The sequence below is a fragment of the Ceratotherium simum genome, chromosome 6 (assembly GCF_057802395.1).
Source record: "Ceratotherium simum simum isolate JZ-2026a chromosome 6, ASM5780239v1, whole genome shotgun sequence".
In the NCBI taxonomy this organism is placed as follows: Eukaryota; Metazoa; Chordata; class Mammalia; order Perissodactyla; family Rhinocerotidae; genus Ceratotherium; species Ceratotherium simum.
The window spans coordinates 11,788,237-11,815,193 of NC_141905.1; the positions used below are offsets into that span (position 1 = coordinate 11,788,237).

General features: G+C 41.6%; 1 pseudogene; it reads left to right on the top strand.

The window, feature by feature from the left end:
• The first annotated feature begins 22,882 nt into the window (after positions 1-22,882).
• Positions 22,883-24,467, top strand: LOC101402024 (eukaryotic translation initiation factor 2A pseudogene; annotated as a pseudogene).
• Positions 24,468-26,957: the final 2,490 nt, after the last annotated feature.

A 26,957-nucleotide genomic window follows, 5' to 3' on the forward strand; every position in this document is an offset into this window, starting at 1 on the left:
CCAAGGGATCACACCCCATGTGAATGGGGCGAGCCTTTAGCAACCACTGTTGGTCAAAGCCACAGACACAGACAGCAGCAGGCACAAAATCGGAAGGACACCCTGGGGCACTGAGCTTGGCGGATGCAGGCATGTCCAGAGATGGCCTCAACAGGTCAGAAGGCATGTTGCTGGCAGCCAGGAAACACAGGAAGAAGAAAAAGGTCACATTGCAACTGCAACATGCAGGCCCCTCTTCTCCCTGTGCTGTGAAATATCATGGTGTGTCATATATGATCCGTGTGTGCTACAGTCTTCTGAACATTTTTCTGTCATGTGAAGACCAGGCCCCAGAACTATTGCCTCTTTACCTTCTGTAAAATCCCAAGGGTCCAGAGCCATCGGTGCATATGGAAAGGCCCACCATCAGAAAGCCGAGCTCACACGGGCCCTCCCACAGCCAGGCGATTACTTTTTTCTCAATGGCTGTGCAAACCACATGCCTCAGCCCTCTCTACTCCCTCTCCCTTGCTCCTGAGTGCTGCCTTCTTCTCCTGCTCAGCAGAGAACATAGAAGCCCCTGGAAGGAAACATCGATGTCTTCCTTATCTGTAACAAGGGGCCTTCCAAACTCTGTGCCCATCTGTGGTCCTCCCCTCCCCCTGGCTCGAGTCTCCCCTCCAGGTTTGAACACCCTCCCTACACCTCCTCAGGAAGAATAATGATTAGCCTTTCTCTCTCCTAACTTAAACCTCTTCCTCTCAACTGAATCCTTACAATTCCTTGGGTTTTGAACACCGTCAGATCTATCCCTCGACAAACTACAACCAGAACCCCTCCATCCACTACCCCCAAACCTTCCTCCTACCCCCTCCATGTTTCTGTTCCCACCACCAAACTCGTACAGGGTGTCTATCCTTCCTGTCTCCCTGTCCCTGTCTCCTTGTTTTGTAATCACTCACTTCCAGACCCATTCCAGTTTGGATTCTAGCCCCACTCACTCACTTGTTCATTCATTCATTCACTCAAGCAGCACCTGTTGTGTCCCAGCACTTTTCTAGGCACTGAGGGTACATTGATAGAAAAAAGCAGACAAAATCCCCCACCCTCCTGGAATTCACATCCTGGTGATGAGAGAGCAATAAAAAATGAGAAAACGTGATAGTTCATCAGAGGGTGAAAAGCTACGAAAAGAGTGTAGCAGAGTCAGGCAGACTAGGAGTGCTGAGTGGGAGCTTGTGGGTTATGATAGTCAACAGATTGGTCAGGGCAGGTTCTTCAGAGAAGGTGACATCCAAACCATGCTTGCTTTCCAAGATTTCCAAATGACCTTGGCCTTCTGCTTCCCTCTCCTCTTTCTTTTCCCTTCTGTTCAGTCTCAGCCTCCTCTGCCTACAGTCAATGTGAGCACTGCTCAAGGGGCAGCTCCTTGTGCTTTCTCTTCTCACTCTGTGGTCTTGTCATGATTGATGTCATCCAGCCCCACAGCATCAGTTACCACCCACAATCAGATAACACTCAGATGTGTGCCTCCAACCTGGCCCCTTCTCTGAGCTCTGGATCTGGATATCCCACCACAGTGATGCCTCCTCCTAGATGACCCAGGAACTCTCATAACTACGCTTCCAAGATTGAAGGCAACATCCCCCACTCCCCGCCAATCCTGTTCATCTTTCAGCATGTTCTCTCTCCATGAATGGCAGCACCACCCACCCACTTCTGCACAACCCTTATCTCATCACCTACTTTGCTCACTGCCTCTTCAGACACAACCATCACCAACAACTGTCACCTACCTGCAACAGCAAAGGAAACCTTCATGCTGTGAAGTGGCACTCAGCTCTCCATGCCTTTGTTGATTTACTTCATCCAATCGTTCTCTTGATAAATATTTATTGAATGACTTCTAGTATAGTATTCTTTTAAAAGAAGAGCAGCTGTATGTTTTGTCACTTTGATTCTGAGTAGTTTTAAACACTTAATTTAAACATAAATCAAATTTTGATAGCATTTTGTAGTCTCCAAAGGAATTTTTCATTTCTCATAGCAACATGATGGAGTAGGAAAGCAGAGGTCAATAGACCCATTTTTCATACGAGACAGCTGAATCCAACTTACTCAACTTACTCAATTACCACAAATTACCATCAGAGCTTGGACGGAACCCAGATGGCAGGTCTCTACATTCACTGTTCTCCCAACTCCACTCTGCTCCCTCCACTGATTCACCAGGTTCTAAGTTAATTGATGCTTCCCCAGGACCTAGACCAAGTTGTTCTCAAATTTACTTGCCATCAGAATCACGGAGGCTTTGTTAAAGTGCAGAGTGTTAGGCCCACCTGCAGAGTTTCTCCTCCAGCAGATCTGGGGTGGGCCTGAGAATCTGCATTTATGACAAGTTCCCAGTGATCCTGATGCTGCTGGTCCCGGGGTCACACCTTGAAAACCATTGATGTGGGCTAACCCTTTTGCCTGTGTTCTTGTCCCCATTTCTTTTCACGTCCTTTGAGGAGAAAATTGACCCTACCTATGCTTTCTCCCTTGACTCACCTTTGAGCAGAGACGGGCACCTTTCTCCCCTACAAGGGCCTTCATTCATATCCTGGACATTGACAAGAAGATGTGCAATTGTGTCCACATGGAGGCTGCTTGGTCCTCAAGCTTTTACCAACCGACTAGAGAAGCTTGCTGCATTAGGTGCTTGTCAGATCCCACTGTTATAACCTCACTACTTCTCAGACTCCTTCAAAACGTGGCTGAGAAAAGCAGTTTATGGAGAATTTGGAGACTCTTGTCCATCCATTTCTCCAGGTACTGCAAAAGATTAATTCCTAGATTGAGCCAAACCAGATGAGAGCCCCCACCCCCGCCCCATCCTTATTGTATGTCCCCCTCCCCAAAAGGTCCTGAGAGGCACTGGTTTAGTGACCTGGGCTACCAGTGCACTCAGTGGGAGCTTACGGGAAACTGCCTCCGAGAGGCGTGCTATGTGTGCTGATGGATGTGGTCCATCACAGTGCGTGGCAGCCTCATCACTGGTACCATGGTACAGTCTCTCCTGATTTGTACCCAGCCTTGTCAGGCTTCCCCTTGAACAGGTGGCTTGGCCTCATGGACACTGCAGCTCTTGTAACTAGTTGTGATTGTCTCTTCTCTTTGGCCACAAGGGGACTTGGCACCACCTCTGCAGCCATCCCTGGAGGTCTGTGGGCCACAAAGACTCTCACTACCCCCCGACTCTCCTGTCTTTATTTTCCCCTTGTTTCATCAGCATGCTTATTTGGAACATGTGGTGTTTTATTATGCTATATGACAAGATCGGACACGTCGTGAAGCATGACAGATATAGGAAGATAGGTAGAAATATGTACAGACCACTGAACAGGTGGAGAGATGAGCGCACTGGAGGGCACTAGTTAGTCAATGGCAGATTCTCTCCCTATCAGGCAAAATGCAGCTCAGCACAGCGACGATGAGTAAATGGTCCACTGTCTGCTTTCGTTTTAGACCTTCAAGTTGTCATGTTGGAAGGGGCTTTCAAATGTTACGGACACTGGATGTGCCATTTTGTTCTAGGTAAATTAGCTTAATAAATAAATCAATTCATAAACAAACCCAAAACTGGCTATGAGATTTACTCTTCATAATATACTCTTATGTTCTGGTAGCATTGTAATTGGTGCAATATTTTTGCAAAGAAATTTGTCAAAATGTATTAAAGTAAATACAAAGGTTGTACTTAATATCTAACCTAAATATGAAAAAATTAAATATTCATGATGCTTTTCCTCATAGCAGTATTTCTCGTTATATAATGAGAAAGACAAGTAAATAATGTCACATAGCTATATGGAATATTATCAGGTAATCAAAACTGCTGGTCAACAAAACTATAGAGCAGTATGGAAAACATAATTTAATATTAAGTAAAATCAAGCACATAAAAATAATTCTGTGACATGAGAACAACTATGATAAGAAAAATTACTGGTAATGAGATTTACAGTGATTATTTCATCTCGCTTCTATTTTCCAGAAGATTTTATGATGTGGTATAATACTTTACTATGGAAAAGCACATTAAATGAATTTTAAAATGTTACCATTTAGAGTACAAATTCAAATTCTCTGAGAGGATAAACAGATGCCCACAGGCCAAGGGTCAGAGCACATGCAGAGATGCAAGACGTTGACAGAATTAAACATCAGTGCAAACCATGGCTCCTGCGAGGGCAGCTGCTGCCAAGTCAATAGGCAGGTCAGGGGGAATGAATGCCCAGTGTGCCAGAATCTCCAAGTGTCCTTGGGTCAAATTTGATACATCAGCTGTTGGTTCAAAGCTTTTATTGTCACAGACCATAACTTCGTAGAACTCTTGGCCCTGCCCTCTAGGCTGCTGCAGTCTGGACATTGACTGGCTGGACGCTTCCATCAGACGCAGAAACCAGCCTGCAAATGCAGCTGAATAACCTGTTTGAAAGCGGGGCACAACTTGTCTCAGTCCAGGTGACTTTGATTTTCAGAGTCTTAGGAAGATAAATATGACTGAAATAAGAAGCAATGTCTGTGTGATGGTCACAGATCCACATTAGCAGCCATTCCAGCCTTCAGAATCACATGTAGGGAGACAGGCTGCAGGTGGGGTCTCCTCTTTCCCTCTCAGCTCTCCTTCTGAATGTGATGCTTTTGAGAACAAGCTATCCAGAGAAGACGATACACGACATGGAACACAAAAGGCTTCAGATGTTCACGGGCTCCTCTCTTTGAATATCTTCTCCTACTTCTCATCTGGGGTAGCCTCAGATATGTTTTGTTTTAAAGCAATGCTCTCTGCTGCATGGAAAACTCAAAGCTGTGCATTGGTTCTCCTGCACAATCCTGAGTGGGCTGGATGAATTCCCTGGGCCCAGCAAAATTAATCAAGATTCCTAATCAAGACCCCACGTCTGAGGAGCATCACGGGCTTGGGAGATCTGGGCAGCCAAGCCAAAGATGAACTCTTAGCAATGGCTGCATTTTCCAAGGGGAGCATCTGAAATGAGAGAAGAGTTGGAAGCGCCTTCAGTAGACCTGTGCCTGGTGCTGCCTGACCTTGAGAAGGAGTGGAGAGAATGAAAATATTCACCAAGACTTGCTTAGCCAGTCCGGGCTCCATGAGCCTATTTCACTCAGCATTCACTCAGGTCCTTGGCAAACAGAGGTTTATGTTCCAAGCTAGGACTTCTAAAACCAAAATATCACAAGCATTTACCTGTCTGTTCTCACCCATCCTGTGCTCCTCAGAGCCTCATCCCCAGAAGTCAGGCATCAGCTTATCCACACTGCTTCTAAAGTGGTTAATACTTAAACCAGGTCAAAGAATGGATATTGGTCCTGGTTTTAAAGACCTTCAGAATGCAACCTGACCCACTGCCTGTTCGCCCCAGGGTTCCTACAGCCCCAGCCAAACCATGTAGCTCCTAATGAAATCTCTGGGCACAGGGAACACTATTTGTGTTTGAACTCTGAATTTTCTTGAGAACTGAAAGTGACTTTCCCCACTGTCCCCAGTGAAGTCTCCCAAACACTCTTGTTTTTTTTCTGGGCTCAGTCTTCCCAGCCTCTAATCATTTCTGAAACCATTCCCAAGGCTGTCTCTGGCTTCTCTAAATCTCTCCTAAAAGCCTTCCTTTTGTAGTAAATAAAAGCAAGTTGAAACATTCCTTGGACCCAGGAGTCTCTAGCTTTGCATGGTCTGCAATTTTTCAAGAATGAAAAGTAATAATAATAAAAAACTCAGAAAACTTCTTTGAGGAATGAGTCAGAGGCATTAAAGTAACTCTCTGCACAGTGGATTGTCTCCATGGGCTTGAAGCTTTGGCTCTGCTCTAGACATTTCACATACTGGGGAAAGGTCTGAGATGTTAATGCCTTGGGACCCTGCCATAGTTTACAGAAAGCACCTTCACCTTCAAAAGCTTCTGTGTTAATCAAAGGTGATTAAAACCAGGTCCCCACTGAGGGCGTTCTTTCACAGTTCCCAACAAGTAAGGAAAAGCAGAGATGATTATCTGCCCAGTTCAGCAGAGATTTGCTCCTTTCTATAAAAATATACATGCTGACAAAACAACAGCTGTAGATTTACAATTTGTCTGATTTGATCTCCTTTCAGCACAGGAAAACCTGGCTTGTGTACTCCATTAAAGGGGCTGCCTTAAGAATTGTCCAAGGAAGACAAGATCCAGCCTGGGATCCGGAGCAGAGATGAAGCTCAGATGTCACCTTGAACATCACCTTCGAGATCCAGCTTGAATGTTCCAGCCCCCCATGCAGAAGTGGCCCCCTATACTCTGTGCTTCCACAATCCCTCAGTTGGCTATTTTGCAACACACCGTGGGGTGTGTAGTGATATATGCATCTGTCCACCTCACCCAACAGTCCATGAGTTCCTTGTATTTTAGTGCGAATCCATGAAGCCCTTCTTGAATCACTAACGGCTTCTCCCTGGAAAACCAAGAGAGCTTCTCTTTCTTTTAAAGAGATATGAAATGGGAAGAATTGGTAACTTCATTGCCATCTAGACACAGCAGTGCTCATCCAGGCTATTGACAAGGTAATTAATTGTAAGACCAATTCATAGGCACCTCTTCATGGGTAGAGCTCAACCAAACAATTCCCAGGTCATGGAGATGGAAGGTATGTGGAAGCCAGAGAGTTGAGAAGATGCTCATGCCAGCATTGTCAGCCAGCCAGCAGCACCCACCCTCTCTCTTGGACAGGCTTTGGGAAAGGATGTTTTCAAACTTATTAGAAATCAAAAACATGCAGATTAAAACAATGAGATGCTATTTGCAATCTACAAAATTAGCAAAGTTTTCTTAAAATAATAAACAATTTTGATAAGGCCAAGTTCTGATGGTTACTCTCATACACAACTTTGTGTGCACGCATGTGTGTGGGGGGGTGCATATTGGTACACATTTTCCAAAAACCAGAATATATTCAAGGATGGTAATCAGAGATATAAACAAAGATGTATGCATTAATATATTCATTGAAGATTTATTTTTAAAACAAGAAATTGAAAATAAACTAAATTTTGCAATAAATGTGGTGATATATAAGTATGCGCTAAGCTATGCAGCAGTAACAAGTAAATGTTGAAATTTCAATGGCTCAACACAACAAAGGTTTATTTCACAATCAAAATCTGATGTAGGTTGGGCATCTCCAGACAGCTTTCCCCCAAGCAGTGAGTCTCAGATACAGGCTGCTTCCAATCTGTGGTTCTGCCATCTACCATCACTAATAAGGAGAAAGATTTGCCCAGAGTGCTGTGCCAGGCACAGAAGTGGCATCCATCACTTCTGCCTACATCCCATTGTCCAGAACTCAACTTGCTAGTCTCAGTGAAATTTCAGAGGAAACTTGAAAACACAGATTTCCCAAGTGCTCAAGGAGAGGAAAAGGTGAGGAGAATCTGTGGCACGACTCTGCTATAAATGGCTAAATGAACATCACATGGTCAGATGAGGGGGCATCATGCAGCCATTAAAAGCATGCTTTTAAAAACTATTGATGAGATATGAATATATCCATAACATATGACAAGCATAACATACGTTATGCAAAACAGGGAATTCATGAGAAATCAACGTAGAGAGTGCATTATCCCAAGAGCATGCAGATGTGTGTATGTACATGTGTGTACACACTTAACACCACCATGTTAACTGGGTTATTTCTATGTTAAGTGATTGTTTCTTCGTTCTTTTTCAACTTTTCCCAAACTTATCTTTAATAAGCACACATCATTCTCAGAATAAAAAATAAGTTATTGATTAAAAATATAATTAATACTTATGCTACGTATAATACATGCAACAAGTAATAATAATAAAGTGGCTACAAGGCAACTAGAACTGTAAACATATTTAGGCCAATTCTCAGACCAGGATTGAGGGACTTTTCAAAGTACTCCCCAAGACCCCTGAGGATCACTGCCGATGTGATTTGTTACTGTTGGGAATATGTATAGTAGGAGAGCAGAAAATTTTCAGAATGAACTGATAATATGGTATCCAGCAAAAGAACCAAGTTTGCAGTTGGAAAATGTGGGGTATTTCAAACTTGCACACATATTCCAGCTCCTGGCAAAGGGAACTTCACCTCTCAAAGCCTAAGTATTTTCTCCAGGGTAGTCATGAATACACAAAACTGTGTTTCCAAAATGTGTGCTGAAGGTATACAGTGATAGAGCCATTCCATAATTTAGGGACCAGCTTGATTAAATCAGGATAAGCGGACTTCTTTATTGCAGGGTTTATTGAGCTCTGAAAACACTAATGTGTGACTTCAAAACATACTACAAAGCAATAGTAATCAAAACAGCATGGTACTGGTACAAAAACAGACACACAGATCAATGGAACAGAATTGAAAGCCCAGAAATAAAACCTCACATATATGGACAGCTAATTTTCAACAAAGGTGCTAAGAACATGCAATGGAGAAAGGAAAGTCTCTTCAATAAATGGTGTTGGGAAAACTGGACAGCCACATGCAAAAGAATGAAAGTGGACCATGTGCTATCGCCATTCACAAAAATTAACTCAAAATGGATCAAAGACCTGAAGGTGAGACCTGAAACTATAAAACTCATAGAAGAAAATATAGGCAACACACTATTTGACATTGGTTTTAAAGGAATCTTTTCGGATGACATGCCTACCCAGACTAGGGAAACTAAAGAAAAAATAAACAAGTGGGACTTTATCAGATTAAAGAGCTTTTATAAGACAAATGAAACCAGAATCAAGATGAACAAACAACCAACCAGCTGGGAGAGAATATTTGCAAAACATATATCTGACAAGGGGTTGATCTCCATAATATATAAAGAACTCATACAATTGAACAACAAAAAAACAAACAACCCGATCAAAAAATGGGCAGAGGAAATGAACAGACACTTCTCCAAGGAAGATATACAGATGGCCAATAGGCACATGAAAAGATGCTCAACATCACTAATCATCAGGGAAATGCAAATCAAAACAACACTAAGATACCACCTCACGCTTGTTAGAATGGCTATAATCACCAAGACAAAAAACAACAAATGTTGGAGAGTATGTGGAGAAACAGGAACCCTCATACATAGCTGGTGGGAATGCAAATTGGTGCAGCCTCTATGGAAAACGGCATGGAGATTCCTCAAAGAATTAAAAATAGAGATGTCCTATGATCCAGCCATCCCACTACTGGGAATCTATCCAACGCACCTGAAGTCAACAATCCAAAGAGGCTTATGCACCCCTATGTTCATTGCAGCATTATTCACCATAGCCAAGAAGTGAAAGCAACCTAAGTGTCCCTCGACTGATGATTAGATTAAGAAAATGTGGTATATATAGACAATGGAATACTACTCAGCCATAAAAAAAGACAAAATCGTCCCATTTGCAACAACATGGATGGGCCTGGAGCATATTATGTTAAGTGAAATAAGCCAGAAAGAGAAAGACAAACACTGTATGATCTCACTCATATGTGGAATATAAACCAACACAGGGACAAAGAAAACTGGACTGTGGTTACCAGGGCAGTGGGGGTGGGGGGTGGGGGGTGGGCACAAGGGGTGAAGGGAGTCATATATGTGGTGATGGACAAACAAAAATGTACAACCCAAAATTTCACAATGTTAGAAACCATTAAAACATCAATAAAAAAAAAAAAAAAAACACTAATGTGTTTCCTGAGTCTCCAAGTAGCAGATATAATTACTTGGCCAAGGAACACTTTTTCTAGGAAGATCTTATGGAATGAGAACTCTGATAAACACTATGAAAAAATGTTCCTTTACGGAGATAATGGGATTACAGGTATATGTAACTTTAATATACTAGCTTTTGTAAGGATTTGTTATTTTTTCATTGTTAATTTTCCATTGTTTCCATGTTATCAGGGTCTCAGCTGGAGCCTGTGCTGTGTTCGTTCCAGGATCCAGCCACAGCACATTTGGAGGACTACAGAGAAGGGCTGTCAGGGACTATCTGCATGAAGGACCAAGAAGCTTCCTAGGATGGGCCTCATCCTAAGTAAAAGACAGTGGAGATGGGCTTGGAGTGATTCAGGACAGAGACTTGCAATAAGGTTGTGTCCCTATTGAGTCTGATGAGGAAGTGTGAGCTCAAGGCATGAGCATGTTTTAACAAGTTCACTTTGGCCACTGCGTGGAGTGTAGAGTGTAGAGCGCCAAGGGCAGAAGCAGGGATACCAGTTAGGAGGCTACTGCAGAAATCCAGGGAGGGGGGGTGGTGTCCGGACCAGGGTCGACGTGATGACAGGTGGTCACATACTGGGGATGTTTTGGAAATAGAGATGAGAGGCTATGCCGATGAATTGTGTGGAGTGTGAAACAGAGGAGTACAAAGATGCACTGAGTCACTCAATAAGAACCCATTAAATGGTTCAAAAGAAACAGTTCTGGTCATGGACAAAGTGTGAGACTGATTTCAGAGAAGAAGGATCAGGCAGAGGGAAAATGATTTTTCTTGGTGTAAAACTGCCTGTTCACATCCCTCCATGTGATTGTCCCTCATCACAGCTCTGTGAGCAGTCTGGTAGCACCAAAAGGCCAGTGATCTCCTGGGTGTGGAGGAAAGTGCTCTGGGCTGGGGACCAGGAGACCCTGGGCCAGACATACCCATGCTTTGGGTCTGAGATTTTCCTACTGTGAAATAAGAGGGCTGGTTCCATGAGACAATAAGATTCTAAAATTCTTCAAGGTCTGAGTTTTATAAGTACAAGTTAGATATTTCTATTTGGAAAATGAACTCCATGGAGATGAAGCAGGTTCATTACATTTAAGACACACTTTGGTAGCACTCTCTTGTATAGTAGTGTACAACAGGAAAATATTCACCACATCAGACTTGCAGGACAGATTCATAAATCCCACATCCATGCTGGGATACATTTCTGAGTGATTTCTTAGTTACCCTGGGATTGCTTACAACAAATTGTCTAGGTGTACGTTGAGGCATAGAAACACTAAGCAAGTGTTCCGAGTCAGATGGGATACACACATGGCTAATATTCAACCTTCTGCGTCCTGACCAACTTGAGTAAATACTTGGACTTGTGAGGCACATCATTTTGGGAGGTGGTGCTACATCAGAAAAAATAAAATAAAACATTGCCACAACTCTTTGCTTTTCTTCACCAACTGAGGGCTAAATACAAGGGGCCTTTAGAAGACAACAGGAATGACAGACAAGTAACAGGTGGAAACAATTAACCCAATGTCCTATCAGCCCAGGTGGCTCCAGGCCTGGGCACTCCATCTCCATCTACCAAACCATTATGATGGATAAAGAAGGCTTGTCTCCAAAAGACAGACATTTGAGAGGCTTTGAGATTCTAGGTCATGCCCTTATGTCACCTTTCAAGAAGAACCAGCTTGAGGGCAGAGGGCCTTCTTTGCAATTATGTTCCCTATCCAAAGTTACCTGCCCAAAAGGCTCCCATTGGACAGTGTCCCATGGGTTCATTTAATATGGAACAGAATCAGATGATGACAGTGTGAGGTTTTAGTGCTGTCATTGCCTTAACTTATAGGGATTGTCATCATGCCCAGGGAAGATAGCTATGGTCAGATAACCCTCGAGTCAACGTGTTCCACCTCCTCTGCTTTCTCCCTCCACAACTTAGCTTTCTGATGTTCTTTCAGAGAGGCATAAGCATGTGGACCTGCTCCAAAAAACTGATTGAGAAGCCACAGCTTCTGTGTTCCTAGATGAAAACTGCCCCAGGATCTCAAAATACTCACAGAGGATCAATAGAACTCTGCACTTACTAGCTGTGGACCACTTAAGATAAGAAGCCACTCTCAGTACAATGGAGATGCATAATAGAACATCTAAATTAGAGAAACTGGGACATAGGGAGGAGAAATAAAACTTTATCTAATTTAATCAACAAACCAAGGAAAGAAAAAAATCACCACAAAGTACAAAGGGAGTAAACAAAACGGAAGAAATTGTTTGCTCTGTATCAAGCAAAACCAATGAGAACATTGTTGAAAACAATGTGAGTGGGCTGAATTTCCTTATCCAAATGCAAAAACATTCAGCTAAGGTAAAATTAAAATTGAGCACTAAACTGTCTAAAAGAAACACATTAAAACAAAATGATGGAAGACTTCCACATCCACAATGATGGAATAAATATACTTATTCCTATTCCTCCTGCTGAATACAGCCAAACATCTGGACATTATGAAACAAGCATAAGAAGACGGAAAAGAAGAGAGGAAAAAGGCAGGCTAGCTTTGGCTTCCTCAGAACCCAAAGAATAATATGGTGGTGAGTTTCTTGGGTTTTTCTTTTGACTTCACCTATCCCAGGCTGGGCACTAGAGAAGGTAGCAACCTGGAAATGCCAACGGACATAGAAAAAAATATCCCCCAAGTAAAACCTGCTTTCTCTAGCCAAAGGACCAGACCTGGAGCAGCCTCACAAGACAGAAAAGCATTTGACAATAATGATCCTACTTCACCCAAACACCACAGAAAAAACTGCAGCCCCGCCTTCATCCCCACCAGCAAAGGCTGAATTGAGAGCAAACACTTCCACTCTCACTGGGGCGTAATAAGCCTTCCGCCACCCCTCCCTAAGACAGTGGTAAGGTAAACTAAGTGGGGAGCCTGGAATTTCATCTTCAATGAGCAATAATGAGCTCCTCCTCACTCCCCAGTGTCAGTAGACACCACATCAGAGCCTGAATTTCAGTGCCCACCCAGCAGTAATGAGGCACCCTTCCCACTCATAGCTAGGATGGCATCAGAGTATGCCTGCAAAAACACAAGATTTAATGAATATCCAGAATCTTGTAACATAATAGCTAAAATGTCCAGGATTCATTTAACTATACCAATATCCAGGAAGATCTCAACTTGAATGAGAAAAGACAATCTACAAATACCAACACCAAGATGACACAGATGTTGGAATAGTCTGACAAGAATTTCATAGCAGCCATGATAAAAATGCTTCAAGGAACAGTTACAAAGATGCTTGAAACAAATTGATATAGATCTAAATACAGATATACACACATATATAAAGTCTCAGGGAAAAAAACACAAAAGACATAAAGAAAAACACAATGGAAATTTTAGAAGTGAAAAGTACAAAAACAGAAATAAAAGTACAATAGATGGGCTCAACAGGAGAATGGAAAGGACTGAGGAAAGAATAAGTGAACTTGAAGATAAAATAGAAATTGCTCAACCTGAACAACAGACAGAAAATACCTTGAAAAAAATAAGAAAAGAAACTCAGAGACATGTGAGACTATAATTAAAGAGCTAATATTTATGTCAATAGAGTCCCAGAAGGATAAGAGAAAGAGAGTGGGGCGCAAAAGTATTCAAAGAATAATGGCAGAAAATTTCCCAAATATGGAAAAATATATAAACTTAAATATTCAAGAAGCTGAGCAAACCCCAAACAGAATAAAACCAAAGAAATTCATACCAAGATACATCATAGGTAAATTTCTAAAAACTAAAGACAGAAAAAGTCTTAAAAGCAGCTAGAGAGAAAGGATAAGTTAACTGTAGAGGAAAAACAATTCAAATGACAGCGGATTTCTCATCAGAAACCAGTGAGGCCAGAAGGAAGTGGCACATATTTAATGTAATATCTAAGCAATCACTAAAAATGCTCTATATAAGGAGACACACTGAAAAACACTATAGATAAGCCAAAATGGAATTCTAAAAAATGTCAAGTCATCCACAGGAAGTGAATAAAAAAAAAATAGAAAGTAGAACAATTAAAAAACAGAGATTTTCAGGGTGGATTAAACAAAATACATGATCTAACTATACACCATCTACAAAACAAGTCACTTCAGATATAATGACATAGGTAGGTTGGAAGTAAAGAAGAGAAAAATGTACCATGCGTATATTAATCAAAAGAAATCAGGAGTGATTATATTAATATCAGACAAAGTAGACTTCAGAGAAAGAAAATTACCAGGGACAGAGAAATATATTACATCACAATAAAAGAGTCAATCCACCAAGAAGACACAGCAATACTAAAGGGTACATACCAAACAGCAGAGCTGCAAGATATATAAAGCAAAGGCTGATATAAGAAAAAGGAGAAATAGACAAGTGTACAATTATAGTTGCAGGGGTCAACACCCCTCTCTCAACAATTGGACAAAAATCCAGCAGCAACATAGAACTCAACAGCATGATCAGTCAACAGGTTCTAGTTGAAATACATGGAAGACTCAATCCAAAAACAGCAGAATACACATTCTTTTCAATAATCTGCAGAACCTATGCCAAGATAGACCATAGCCTGACCCGTAAAACAAACTTAACCAACGAATTTAACAGAATTTATATTACGCAAAGAGTATTCTCTGACTCCAATGGAGTCAAACTAGAATTCAATAAAAGAAAGATAACAAGAAAATCTCCAAACACTTGGAAATTAAACAACACACATCTAAATAACCCATGAGTCAAATAAAACAAAACAATATTTTAGAATAAGTGAGTTCACCAGGGTAACAGGACAAAAGATCAACCCTAAAAATCAACCATAGTTCTATATGCTAGCAATGAACACATGAAAACCAAAACTACAAATACAACAAAATTTACAATAGCTCCCCACAAAATGAAATACCTAGATGTAAATCTAACAAATCCTGTATAGGACTTGCATGCTGAAAACTACAAAACTCTAATGAAAGAAATAAAAGATGATCTAAATAAATGGAGAGACATACTGTGTCCATGGATTGAAAGACTCAACATAGTAAAGATATCAGTTCTCCCCAAATTGATTAACAAGCTTAATAAAATTCCTATCAAAATTCTAGCAAGAATTTTTGCAGATATAGAAAAACATATTCAACAGTTTATGTTAAATACAAAGGAACTAGAATAACTAAAATAATTTTGAAAAAGAAGAACCAAGTGGGAGAGATTACATATGATATAGTTTTATTACTCAAGAATATGTTGTACTTTCAGAGGAATGGATGCATAGATCAACAGAACAGGATAAAAAGCCAAAAAATAGGCTCACAAAGTATAGCCAACAAATTTTTGACAAAACTGAAAAACAATTCAGTGGAGGAAGGACAGTCTTTGCAGCAAATGCTGCTGGAACAATTGGGCATCCATAGGCAAAAATGTTAACCTCAGCTTAAACCTCACATTTTAAACAAAATTAACTCAAAATGCATCATAGATTTCAATGAAAAATGTAAACTATAAAACTTTTAGAAGGTAGCATAAGAAAAAAATCATTGCCTAGAGCTCGGTGAAGAGTTCCTAGACATGACGTCAAAACCATGAGCTATAAAAGGGAAAAAATCAATAAACTGGACTCCATCAAAATTAAATCCTTTTGCTTTGTGAAAGACTCTGTTAAAAGGATGAAAAGACAAGCTACAGACTTGAAGAAATATTTGCAAACCACACATCTGACAAAGGCCTCATATCTAGAATTTATAAAGACCTCTCAAAACTCAACAGTAATAAAAAACAAACATTCCAGTTAGAAAATAGGCAAAAGACAAGACAAGATATTTCACCAAAGAAGATATATGATGGGCAAACAGGCACATGAAATGATATTCAACATCACTAGCAACTAGGGAAATGCAAATTAATACCATAATGAAATATACTGCACATCTATGAGAACAGCTAAAACAAAAAAAATAGTAACAATACCAAACGGTGGCAAGGATGTGGAGAAACCATATCCCTCATACATTGCTAGTCAGTGGAAATGTAAAATGGTGCAGCCACTCTGGAAAACAGTTTATTAGTTTTTTTGAAAAAACTAAACATACTCTTACCATATAACCCAGCAATTGCACTCGCAGGCATTTACACAATGAAATGAAAACTTATGTCCACCCCAAAACCTACACATGATTGTTCATAGCAGCTTTATTTGTAATAGCCAAAAACTGGAAACAACCCAAGTGTCCTTCAACCCGTGAATGGTTAAGCAAATGGTGGAACACCCATAACACGGAATACTACTCAGCAAAAAAAAGAACTATTAATACACCCGCAACTCAGATAGATGTCAAGGGCATTGTGAAAAAAAAGCCAGCCCAAAAAGGTCACTTACTGTATGATTTCTATAACATTCTTGACATGGTAAAATTATAGAAACGGAAAACAGATTAGTGGTTGCCGGGGGTTAGGGATGGTGGGACAGAGGGGAATGAAGATGATTACAAAGGTTCAGCATGAGGGTGATGTTTGTGGTGATGAGCTAGCTCTGTCTTTTAATGATCTGGTAATTACATGAATATACACATTTGATAAAATGATATAGATCTACGCACACATGTTGTACCAACGTCAATTTCCTGTATTGATTAGGTAAAATGTAACCATTATGGGAAACTGGGTGAAGGGTACCAAGAACCTCACTGTATTATCTTTATAACTTTCAGTGAATTTATAACTATTTTGAAATAAAAATTTAAAAAATGCAAAAAAAAGTAAGAATGACAATGATGGCTTGAAAATGAGAGGACTGAAAAAAATATGATAAGTAGACTATAACACAAAAGAAACAAGGTTAGTCAATATTAAAATCAACTAAAATATCAAATTGAGACAATTAATGATAATAGCACCAATAATAAAAGACATGATCCATAAAAATATATAATAATCATTAACTTTTTCATACCAAACAACACAGGAGTAAAATAAATAAATAAAATAACACTTAATGTAAACACTTTTAAAACCTTTAAAAAATAGCTCAATCACAGCAGAAGATTTTAATATATTTCTTTCAGGTCAGGTGTAGAAGATTTTATTAAATCAGGGATTTTATATAATCAGGGAACTTGATTTCATGAATACATAAAAAGGTGTCTGCTACAGCCCTCCAGACAATGTTCTTTTTCTCTTATTCCATGAAATATTTACAAAAGCAAACCATGCAAGTAATCACAAAGAAAATTCTCAATCAATTTCCAGAAGTAGGGATTGCACAAGTTGTGTTTATAATCATTATTCCATAAAATCAATTACAACCAAAAGATGACTAAAATATCCATTTGAAAATTCAAAAATAGTCTCTAAACTATCCCCTGAGGCAAAGAGGAAATTACATATGGAAGATTACCTACAATTCAATGAAAAGGAGATTTTTATATCAATATCTATGTTCTACAACTAAAATCATATTCAAGGACAATGCTTGGCTTTGAATACTTTTATAGTTATAAAAGGCCAACTAAAATATAATAGAACCAATTATAAAATAACATTCTGCATCTATATAAAAAGATCTGGAAGGGAGCACACAACATTCTAACAGTTATCTCTGTGGAAGCTGGGATTGAAACTGATGGTTGAAGAAGAGCTGAGCTAATCTATAATGTTTGAAGTTCAACCCTAAGTACACCCATTATTTATGCAACAAATCTATATTTTTTAAATATGAAAAAGTGATTAATAAATGTTACATACATAATTAAGGAAAACGAAAAATGAAATATTAAACAAAAACTTAGAAAGAATACATAAAGTAATGGGTGATATTAAAATAATCACAGGAGAATATCAAGTGTAGGTGAGATCAATCACAATCAAGTTGAATGTGGTGGTAAGAGAGCCTGATGTGTCTCCTTCCTCCCCTGTACATGATCACGGTTTTCCTTGATTCCAATAACCTGAGGACCCTTGTAGTCAAACAAGAGAGCTGCCGTGCTACAGGATGAGATGTTAAATTTGGATAACTCTACCTGGCTTTAAATTCCAGCTCCATCACTTAACAGTTTGTGGCTGGCATATCACTTAAACTCTCGGTTTCAATTTTCTCTTTTTAAAATTAGGATAAGAATAGGAACACCTCGCAGAGTGGCTGTGAAGGTGAACTGTGACCATTTACATGAAATCATAGAATGTGTGTTTGCACCCATATATGCACATGTATACACACGTGCATATATATATCTTTCTTTCTCTCTAGACCTGTATATAATGCTTAAAAATATACATGAAAGGTTGGTTCTAGAATATTAATATGATTATCTTAAGATGGTATAAATTCAGATGATGCTTACTCTCATCTTTATAGAAAGCAGAACGGGATCACTCTCTGATTGTCCCTGTGTCCTCTGGGCGGTAGTTCTTGGTCCCCTGAAGGCTCCAGGGAAGTGATGTCTGCAGTTGTCCTACAGGCACTTGGGGTGGAGGATGCTCTAGGGACAGGTGAGCACACTTTTTTGTTGTGGACACTTGAGCGACATTGAACTTGACACTGAGAATTGTCCCTGAGTAATGACATGTTTTATTTTCCCACATGTGGGGCCATGTCAGAGGCATTCATGCTGCACTTTCTAAATACCTCAAAGGGAGGCTGTGGCTGTAGCCAAATCAGGCAAACAGCTGGCTGGGTGCCAGTCTCCTCAGGGTATTCCTGGAAGCTCTGGCTGAGTCCTCAGAGCTTGGTATACCCTGTGGCCCAGAACCAGAGAGGCACAGCTGCCTTCCCATCCCCTACACCGGTGCAGCCCAGAAGTTATGCAGAGGCCAAGAGAAAGAGGCCAGGGACTTGGCAGATGAAATGGGGTCCCTTTTAACCTTAAAAGAAAATCCCAGTGTCTTTCTGTAAGCTCCTAAGATGTGGCAAAACCCCCAGAGACCTCCACTGACACAATCAATACATTACTAAAAAGCTGGTCATCAATCAAACGTTTTTACATCAAACCGTGTTCAACGGAATGCAAATATCTCACAAAGAATCTATTGATTCTTTTGGCAGACCATAGGCAACCTAGCAAGCAGATTGGCTGCAGAGCAGAAATGGAACCACCCTGGAAGGGAAATGGGGGTATCCAATGTGCTGGTGGGAAACTGAGGGTTGCCCACCAGGGCAATGCCCCAGTAATCAGGAACCAAACCAACACATGGGACAAGGAAGAAGACAGCACCTGTAAGAGAATATCCATTCAAAAGCCTGAACCCTGCATTAGTGTGGTGGTGATTATTCTTCAAGGGTGATTATTCTTCAAGCACACACACTGTATGTATAAACACGTAATTTTTGTGACTCATTTTTTCACTCAGTAGATTTTGATCACCCTCCCTTCTGCATAGAAATAGACTTAGTTTATCTTGCCTCAACTGTAAGGAGAATTAGGGTTCACTGCAGGGCCAAGTCGTAGGCTAGTGTGTCTTGGTTTATGGTACACTCCAAAGTCAGCTGAGGTTCACTGTGCCCCTGCCAATGCAGGCTCAGAGCCTGTGGGCACATCTTTCTTCTCCTCTGCATGCAAGTTAAGTCAAGGGAAGCTCTGCAGGGCATTAGTGGTGTCATCAAAATCCTTTCCTCTGAGCGTACCTTCTGCCTGGCCCCCAGCACTCCCAGCTCTGCAGCTCTAAGTTGGGTGGTTTATGGGCTCTCTGGGGAAGCCCATTCCTTCCCTTCCACTGCTGAATCCTGGAAATTTGGAAATCTCTGGTTCCAATGCTATCAGCCCCTATCACCCAAAACTTCCTTTATGTCTCAGTACTATTTATGGCATTATTTTCAGTCTTCCAACTGCTTTGCAGACTTTTTTCAATTTCTTCATTTCAAAGATAAACATTTGGACCCAACTTACCATTGTGAAACTGGACAATGTGTATTCTTAAAGCAAACAGGAAGACGGAAGAGCTTGTTCAAAGACTCAGACCCCTGAAAGAGCCTGACATAACTGGAGAATCTTAGGAACTTGGATAGCAGAAAGAGCAGAGGATAGAGGGGGGACCATTCATTCAACAAGCATTTCCAGAACAGCTTCTGGGCACCAGCTTCTGCCGAGTGGCAGGGGATGAAGAGAGAGAGAGATAGCCAGGTGCCAGCAGGTGCAGGACTTTGCACAGTCCGCATGACGTTTCTTCTGTGGTGTTACAGTCTTTGGGAGAACTGTATTTGGGTGGCCCTAGGTACACGACAATCAGCGTCCCTGACTGGAGCCTGCAGCATTGCTGAGAGAAGGCACATCCTGGTCTAGCTCTACAGAGTGGGAGGAAGAAGCACTTGGCCAGAAGAAAGAGCTTAGACAAGCATGAAATTCCAGGGAAACTCAATTTTTAAATAAAGTTATCAGATCAGAAATCCAAACAGTGAGCACTTAAGAGCAAGGAGGTGCATAAAATAAGAAAGTGCTGCACTCGGCACTTTTTGGAAGGGTGAGAGTTATGACCATTGAGCTTTTAGTGCCTCGGAAGGGTTATAAATAGCCAAGGGAAAAGGACTTTCCCATGTGCTCTCTCAAACACACACATACATACACACACACGCATTTTAACACCGTCTTATATGTTTCAGATTGTTCCAAAATTTAAAACAAACGAGTTACTTGGATTGAGACATTGAGTGTGCCAAGTTTTCACCAGCAATGAGTTATATCAAAGCAGCTAAAAGCATGAACACATGAAGCAGCTTCAGGACACAAACCGGGACTCCAACCCTTGGTGGAAGAGAGCGGGTCCATCCTCAGAGCAAGCGCCGGGGAGGACGGGCACATGAAAGAGGGTTCCCGAGGAAGAACCTTGCTTCACTCATTGGACAGAGCACCTGGACGCAGGATTATGAATATCAACCCTTCCTAGTGTGCCCAGATGGTTCCTTCCATGGGGAGGGCCAGGTGTCCAACAGTGAGGACAGGAGGTTCTAGAAAGTCAGGAGAATATTCTTTGTTTCTCATCCAGGCTCGTCTTTGGGACCTGAGGGGTGGGAGTCAGATCTGGAGGCACATGTCTTCCTTTACAGTCAGTCTTGGAAGAAGCCTTCTCCAAAGGAGGCTGAGAATGGCCAGGATTAGAGACTAAGGCCATGGAAGGGAAGACAGAAGGCAAATCTGGAGGCAAGTCTTGGTGGCTGTTGTGGCAAGTCCCCTTGCTTCATCTTCAGACCATTTCCATTGCCACTTGTGCCTTCTCTGGTTGACTACTTGACAAGCTTCTAGGTGGCTCTGGCCCCAGACTCTGACCTGGCCTGAGACCCACTGATTCGGAGTTCCCCAACTGTTGTGTCCTTCCTGGTACAGCCTCCTTTTTTGCACTTTCTACCTGGAGAAAATGCACAGGAGTAGGAGACCTAGTCAGAGGGAAGACCAAGTCAGGGACTCACTTTTGTTTCTGTCTAAACCACAGACAAGGAAAGTCAGGACTTTCTCTCTCATCCAGGGCCCCTAAACCACAAGCTCCTTTTCTCCAGTGAAAGAGACAAGCTAGGAGATATTTCAGGATTCCACAGTCATGATATCTTCCACCTACACATGCTTCATTCTTGTCCTGGAAATGATCAAAGGAAACCTGGTTATAAACAATGCTGCTGCATGAACAGGACCAGAAGGAAAAATGGGGAAGAAGTGTTCTCACGCTCAGGTGCTGCTACACCACACTTGGAGGGCATTTGCAATAGGATTAAAAAGAGAAATATGCATTTATTGATTCATCCATCTATTTATTCTTCATTCAATAGCTATTGACTGAGCATGTTGGGCACTGAGATCTAGGGAAGAGACAGAAATTAATTCGTATAACAAATATCTATGGAGTACCTACTGTGTGCCAGATTCTGTTTAATGGGCTGCGGATAAGACCAACAAGCTTCCTTCCCTCTTGGAGCCTACATTTTGCTGGGGAAGAGACAATGGACAAACAAACACATAACTAAGCAAGATAACGACCAAGAGGGAAATAACAGTACACCGAAGTAGACATTACCTGGGAGAGGCTACTTTGGAAAGGATGATATTTCCACTAAAATCTGAAAGTTAAGGAGGAAATAGTCACATAAAAAGCCACAATGAGCATTTCACGCTTAGAAAACAGTGCAAAGCTCAGAGGAGGGAAAGGCCACGGTGTGTTCATGGTACCAAAGGGAGGCTGGCTGGAGTACTGAGCAACTGGGAGAGGTGCTTGGCAAGAGGCTGGAAAATAAGGGAGTGACAGGCATGTGGAGCTATTGTGGATGTGATGGGCAGTGTTCTAGAGCTTTAAGCAGCAGAGAGAGGGGATCAGGTTCATGTCTGCAAGGTCACTCTGCTGTTTTGTGGTGAGTGATTGGAAGAGGGACAGCAGAGAGCAGCTTGGAGGTCATCACGGAGAAAGGGAGAGAAGATGGAGCTTTGACACAGAGGATGGCAGTACAAGTGGAGACACATGGAGGAGTGTGAGGTATATTGGGATCTGATAGTGGATTCTTTGTGGAAAGGGAGTGAAAGCAGAGAATCAAGCCAAACTCTTAGGTCTTTGGATTGAGCAAATAATGGATGGTAGTGACCCTTCCTGAGACTGAGATCAGGATACCAGAGGAAGACTCAGGCTGGAACATGGGGAAGGAGGGTTAGATGTTATTCCCTGCCCTGAAGGAGCTGAAATGTAAGTCATGGTGACAGGCCTCCTCTGCAAGTGAGCGTAAATTCAATGTGAGCTCTATGTGCAGAGGGGGTGTTGTGCACTGGTCCACACAGCTTACTTCCTTACTCCCTCTCTGGTTCATTCAGACCCCCATAAAGACCGAGTGGTGTTTTCTGTAGCCACCAGTCAATAGTGCAGTGACAGAGAGCTCCGGATCGGGCTCTAAGATCCTGCTGCTCAAATATTCATCCTGGACTTATTAGCATGGCCAAAGAGAAAATGGAGAAGCCAAGTTTGTACTCCTTGAGGAATTATGTATTTTCAGGAATGAGGAAAGGACCTAAATACTGACTTTTTCCAAGTTAGACAAACCCAGCAGCAGTAGAATGATTTATGACATTAAGGGGCATTGAAAATGAATGTAACTGTTTTCCAGGAGAAGATGGGCCATCCATGCCACTCCTGACAGATTAGGATACATATTCAGAGATGGTGATGTTTCCAAGGTCCCACATTCACTATATGAACCCATTCGAGGGTCAGAAGGACTCTAGGGTGAATGGACCCCCATATTTTACACAAAGCACAGCATTTACAAGGGAATCTTGGGAAAATGGCAAAGTCTACACCTTTAGTAAGGGTAGGACCTTGTTTGCTGAGGCAAGGGAAAAAGCAACAAATCTTATCAATGTCACTAACACAGGATTACTACACTCCTTTGACCTCCAAAGGTAGTTTGACTTGAGTTATCACCAAAACAAAACCATGTTCTGGCAGCATAGAAGCCTTACACTCCCCCAACATATGTGCCACTGGGAGACCCAACCTGCAACTCCATGATGTGAAAACCGGGACCTGCCTGAAGTCTTTCATCCAGAAACAAGGCAAAATTGGTATCCGTCCTGGTCGGATGATGAAACTATTTGTGCCTGAAATGTGAATGAAGTTCACTTCTTTAAAAACTTTTAATAAAATTGCATGTAATTTGCATTTCCAAAAAACTTAATTCTTGTGCATTATCACTTGTGCATGTGGGACTGTCTACGTTCCAGGTAGTAAAGGTACACCTTGTTTTGTTAGGTTATATCTGTACCCAACTTCAGTGGACCTCATGCAGCTTTTGCCAATAACCATTCCTCTGAGATTGATAAGGTGATGACGCTACGGAATGGAAAAGCTACTGCTGTGTTGTAATAGCTCCAACAGATTTGAAAAGACAGGAACTTCTTACTACTGGGAGCAATGTCGCACTACCTTGTAATAAATGGAGAAAGTGCTATAATTCATTCAATTACCAAAACATAGTCCCATTTATAATGCAAGTTGGAATTCTAATTCTACTGAGTTTTATGCTGTTTAGGGCTTTTTGCCTGTCAAAGCAACAATTTTCAACTTGAAATGTGATCTTGTGTTTGACTTTGGAACTGGTGCTCTAATGGAGCTCATTTGGTCCTCATGGCCGTATATTAATGCTAGCTGGATTTAGAAATCCGAGGGACAAATACTATCATGGGATATTAAAAAATACAAACCTATTTCTAGACCCTTAGCCTCCGATCCTACATATTTCGCTTGGTGCCCAGATGGGGAGCACATTCTAACTGCCATGCACGCTTCCAGGTTGCACATTAATAATGGGTACAAGCTTTGGCATTATGCCAGCCCTATCCTGGCAGCCATTTTCGGATGGACTATTTCCAGCAAAAACAATAGCTCACCAAGCAGTTCCAAGTGAAGGACCCGATGAGGAATTTGCAAGGTTGATAGACTCTCAGCTTTAAGAAATAAACCAATAGCCAATTCCAAGCTGCCTGGGGAGAAAGCACCCCAGAATAAGAAATTGCAACCAGGAAATGATAAGCCGTTATCAAAAGCAGCCCTTGAAAATCAAAGGAAATATGAGGCTAAGAAAGCTGCAAAGTGCGAAGCAAGAAGTGACAAGACCGGAGATTTGGCACTGTCCCCTGCCCCACAGAGCAGACCACGAACACCATGTCTCAGTTAACCTCTGGAGGCCCTGACACAGATAAAAATTCAAGAACCTAAAGAAAACCTGAAAGCAATTGAATCTTGAAAGAGCGAGCAGCAACTGAAACACAGCTAGAAAAACAAGGAGTTGGGGAAAATTTTTAAAGATACTACCCATCTCCAGCAGCTGGAAGATTTGGAATTGGTTACTTTCAAGACTCAGAGAGAGCAAGTTATTAGCATAAATCAGTGGAAACACGTCTTCTGTGTTAAACCCTGCAGAGCACCCAGAATGTCACCCGCCCGTCACATACCCACACTGACTGCTGACTGCTCATCAGTAACTCAACCTCTTACCCAAGCTTTGGCATATGTGCGAATTTGTTAGTAACATCTATTAAATTGCCTTTTCCTACCTTTCAATAAATGTTATAGAAAAGAGACATGCGAATTTCTTAGCTAAGCTGGACAGACTGAAAGTCAAATATCATTGTTACTCGGTATTATTTACCATATAAACGAATAAAGACATTTTAAATTAAAATAAATAAATGTAACCCATTAGATTGGTTAAAAGAAGTAGTGCAAAACAAGCAAGGTGAACAAAAGTTTGTTTCTGTAACTTAGAAGGAATATTAGTTTCTTCCTCTTGAACTTGTGCTAACTCACTAAGTTCATCAGTATAAATCCAATACAGTAATTTTGCCGAAAACTGAATTGCTGTATAGTCCACTCCCTTTGAGAGTCTTGTAATTTTGATTTTTAAACCAAGACTCAGCCTTGCTCTATCCAGTGAGGACCCCAGAAGAGTCTGAATATGTGCTTGGGTGTCATTTCTCCTCACAAAAAGGAATTTAAGCCATCTCTTTGGTGGCCTGGAATGGTCGAGACGGAGCCGGACACAGAATCCTGGTGTGCCGAGCCTCTCATTTATTTATGCGGATGTATTTCGTGCCTCCCACGAGCCAAGCTTTGTCTAAACATAGTCAAGATACAGTTTTAAAAATCCCATATGGAGTCTGTCAGAAAGAACATTAATAATATATGTGAAAGTTTCTAGCAGGTAACAGAACTTTAAAAAAAACAAGTAATCCAATTAAAGTAGTACAACGCGGCAAGTGAGGGACCCAGAGAAACTGCTCTGAGGAACCAGGGGGTGGCGGCTCCATCCAGCTCCTGACCTGTGGGGCCACTTGTGGAGGGAGCCTGGGAAGTCACATTTCGTCCAGCTCGCCCTGAATTCGTGGCAGTCTAGACGAGTTGCTCGGCATAAGCGGGTCTCAGGTCGTTGGGAATTAAATGGTTACTTAGGGTGACAGCTGCTTAGAGAGACAGGAACCGCTCCTGAATGGAAAAGGTGATTTTCATGGATGAAATAAGGCTCTAAAGGCAGCGTTTCTAGCCATTGCCCAAAGAGAGATAATAGAAATAAAGGGCTTAATTTTAATTCCTGTATGTCTTTCCTTAGAATAACCCACCCAAGCGAGGAATGCCACTGGTGTCTCCACACAGAGCCTCTGAGGAGCTGAGCCAGGCTCCACATGGAAAGCAGAGGATGGCTTCTGCCTGAAGGGAAACAGGCATTCCCGGGGGGTCCTAGAGAAAGTCTTGGAATTCCTCCTGACACTGCTGTAGCTCTGTGATCCACATCCTTTCCTTAATTCCTTGGCTGGAGAAACTGCAGGAAAAGCCTTTGCTTCCCTCGGCTCCTGGAAAACCCTTTGAAGTCTGGTTCCTGTCATTCCTGCAGCCAGGATCTTTCTCTGGGAGAACCTGATTGAAGAGGGTGACCAAGAGATTTATTCTCAGGGCTAGAACCAGAGATAAAGGAAGGGTCTGGGAACGCAATGGAGAAGAAGAATCCTCAAAATCAAGCTGAACTTCAGAGGTTCCATTTGTGCTTGGGTGGGGAGGGGAGAAGAGAAAAGAAGGCTGTTTCAGCCTTTGTTTCTGCTCCACTCCAGCTAAGAAACCACCCAGTCCTCTCTCCTGCCTGACTCCTCATGATTCCCAGGACACTGGTGAGGATATGGGGACCCAGGTAGCATATCTGTCACTCATACTTTCTTAGAATCAGCATCCTATAATCACAGGCCTCCTTGGAATCTACTTTCATTCTCTAATAAGAAGCTGTCATTTTATTCACGTCAGCATACAGATTACTGAGTCCTTTCACATTTGTTCACTCAAATCAATTTACTGGGAGAGAATCTCACACGGTACTGGGGAAAGCACCATGTGAAATTCTGGGGATCTAACAAATGAACAAGACAGGGATGGCTCCTGTCTTGTCCTCAGGGAGCTTGCAGCCTAGTGGGCAGACAGGAATGAAAAAAGTTAATAGGTCAACGATAGTGAAATAATTGTACATTGTGATAAATGTTGCAAAAAAAAAATAAACAGAACCTGAGACACAACATATGTTAATTAATAATTATATTAAATGCAAATGGATACGATTCCCAAATTAAAAAGCAGGAGAGGAAATGGGAGTGACTGCATTAAGCCCTGGATACAGGGTCTCCTTTGGAGGGGATGAAAATGGTTTGGAACTAGCCATATGTGCATGGAAGCGCTCACATATTGGAGAGTTTCA